Below are 3304 nucleotides of genomic sequence, written 5' to 3'. Positions count from 1 at the left end.
CCCTGGAGTCCGTTCTGAATCCTAATAACCCTATATAGGGTTTCTAAGGCTATAAATCTTTACAGAAGCAGAAAGCATCATCTTTCTCCTGTGAAACAGCTGGTAGTTTGGAATTGCTGACGTGGAGGTTAACAGCCTGACTTGTAACCACTACGCTACCAGAGCTTTTTAAAGGAGGACTGGATTCTGCCAATTACCTGAATGGTTCTGGAAGCAGGTTCACCCCAGAGCCCCAGAGCCTCTGGAAAGGAATGCAGCCCTGTTGAAACCTTGTTTTCACCTGGTAAGATCTTGAGGTGAACCCTTAATTAAGCAGGGAAGCTGGACTTCTGACCCACAGAAACTGTGAAGAATAAATGAGTGTTGCTTTAAGCCTTAAGTTTGTGCTCATTTATTGCAACAACAACAGAAAACCAATACACAGGCTGCTTTCTGCTCTTGTGCTTAGAATCCCACTCCTTTCCCTTCTTCAAAACATTGTTTTTCTCTCCATCAGTTTATCCTTCCCTAGATCCTTCCATGGAGCCCTGATGTGGCACTGTAGGATACAGCACTCGACTGCAAGGTCGGTTTGAACTACAAGGTTGGTGGTTCAAACTCACCAGCTGCTCCTTGGAAACGTTGGAACCGACTTGACAGCACTTAATAACAATAGATCCTTCCATCAGATTACCAAAAACAAAAAACAAACCACCTCAAATCCAAACCCATTGTTATCCGGTTGACTCTGACTCATGCCGACCCCATGTGTATTAGAGCAGAGCTGTGCTCCATTGATTCCAATGGCTGTGATGTTTGGGAAGCAGATCTCCAGGCCTTTCTTCCAAGGTGCTTCTGCTTGGGCACAGACTGCTAACCCTTGAGTTAACTGCTGAGTACAAACTGTTTGTACTACCCAGCTAACTTCATCAGATTAGAAACAGGCTAGAATATCAACCTTTTGTAAAGCCCTCTTTGATTCCACATCTTCTGATATCACCCTGTTTCTCTCAACCACAAAGCTCCTCCTAAGACTTGTCTTTATTTGCTGTCCGGCTCATCAGTGATTGCTGCTGTCTCAGCCTCCAAATGTATTCAGAACCTAGCCATGTTGTCTCCCCTGTACTGCTACTACCCTGGTCTCCTTGCTTTCTTGGGTTCCCATGGCAGCCAAATTAAAACCCCACACCATACTGTAGCCTGCCAAGCCCTCTGTGGTTTGACCTCTGACGAGTTCTTGGCCTCTGCCCTGCTTGTTCACCTCAGCTGTACTCATCTTCAGTCTGTCCCTCACACTCCACTAGTTTCCCCATTTGCTTCTGCTCTTCCCTCTGCCTGGAACAGATCCCACATAGTTTCCTCCAGATCATTCATGCCTCCATTCAAATGACCCCTCCTCAAAGGCCATTCCCACTAAGGCGCTGAACCACTGCTTTGCACCATGCTGCTCCTTTCATTTCTTTATAGCACTTGTTGTTAAGTGCCATGGAGTCAGTTCCAACACATAGCGACCCTGTATAGGGTTTCTGAGGAGTAGCTGGTGAGCTTGAACCATCAACCTTGTGGTTCAAACCGACCTTGCAGTCTGCCTCATTAACCCATGGAGCCACTGAAATTGTCTTATTTTTAAATTTACATGTTTATTAGATGTCTCCCACTAATGTTGATCTTTAAGAAGACAAGGATATTGTCATTAGCTACTGCTGTATCTCCACACCTATAGCTGGCACACAGTAGTTAGTTAATAGCTATTTATCAACTGTACTACTCACCTTCTGTTCTGGCCTTAGCCCTTCTCCCCAGGACTGCTGCCTGATGCACATGCCTCTGGTGATGACTTTCTTCCATGACTTTTCAGAGTCCGCAGGGTCAATTCAGCTCCTTTGTCTTCCTGTGCCCTGCCTGTCATTTGTTCCTGACGTGATGCTCTGTGGTGGGCTACTCTTATCCCTTACTTTTCCCATCCTACTGCTGAACCTGGTCTCTTGGGCTTTGTCTGGTATACCCACCCTTTAAGGTTCACTTCCCACTTCCTCTACCCTCTGGCTCCACTGCTGAGTTAGCCATATGTCTGTCTGTCTTGTGAGCTAGCAGCTCCTTGGGGACCCTCACCACCTACTAAGAAAAAAAAAATAACCAGTTTCTGCCAAGTTGACTTTGAATCATGGTGGTCCCATTATGTAAACGAAGAGCTGTGTCCAGAGGAGAGCTGTGTCCCAGAGGAGAGCTGTGCCCCCTAGTGGAGCTGTGTCCCACAGGGCTTTCAATGCTGAAAGCCTTTGCGTGGACTTGAACTTCCCACCTTTGGTTAATAGTCAAGCACATTTGCATCACCCAAGAACTCCAAAGGGTAAGTATAGTAGAATGTTTGTTCACAGAATAGCTGGATGGCAGAAAGTTGGGTAAACTTCTTAGGTGAATTCAGGCGATAACCTGCTTAGGCATTAAATCATGAGGCTCACAAGTGGGACAGTTACTCCCTTCTCCCACCACATGTTTTAGAAGCTGTTAAGAAGAAAAACACTTATTTTGGGTCTGGGACCCTTTGGTATTCAACAGAAACAATTTTTCCTTCTAATATTAAGCAGAGGGGAATAAGAGTCAAGGATATTATCTGGCATCTTTTGCCTGTGTACCACCAGTACGGAAAAATGAGTAACCTCTACTGAACAGAAGTTCCTAGGACCTGAAATCCTGCTTGCAGATACTGGGTTTTATAAAGAAAAATGTTCAGACAGTTTTCTGGGGCAGCATGCTTGGCTGCATGGTTTTGCCAGCCTCTCAGATTTCTCATCTGTAAAATGGGGGCAATAAAATAGTATGCCTCCCAAGGTTGCAGTGAGGATGGAATGAGACAAGCATGTAAAGGCTTCACTGGGAGCCTGGCACAGTTGATTCTGGGTGAGTCAGCTGTGTGCAGGAGCCTAGGAAACTGCCAAGGAACTAAGAAGTGAGTGTGATACCTCCTATCTGTTTCTACTGCCCACAACTTTTGTCTTGTTAAGATCAAAAGGATAAAACAGTCTGGCCAGGCACTAGGAGGCTCCCCAGCAGGCCTTCACACCTGCAGCTTCGACCTCTTTCACCCTTACTTGTCCCCTCAGGCTCTGCTATCCTTATCTGCTTAGTTGACAGTGCTGTTTTGTTTTCTATTAACTTATTAAGTTGTGTAGTGGTTACTACACAACTTGGGTCAGCAGTTTGAATCTACCAGCTGTTCCGTGGGAGAAAGATGAGGCTTTCTGCTCCCGTAAAGATTTACAGCCTCAGAAACCCTGTACAGGGTTGCTATGAGTCGGAACCAACTCCACGGCACATCACCACC

Source organism: Chrysochloris asiatica, unplaced genomic scaffold (genome assembly GCF_000296735.1).
Source record: "Chrysochloris asiatica unplaced genomic scaffold, ChrAsi1.0 scaffold00142, whole genome shotgun sequence".
Lineage (NCBI taxonomy): Eukaryota > Metazoa > Chordata > Mammalia > Afrosoricida > Chrysochloridae > Chrysochloris > Chrysochloris asiatica.
The sequence above is the reverse complement of the archived record's forward strand: the minus strand, read 5'-3'. Positions refer to the sequence as shown.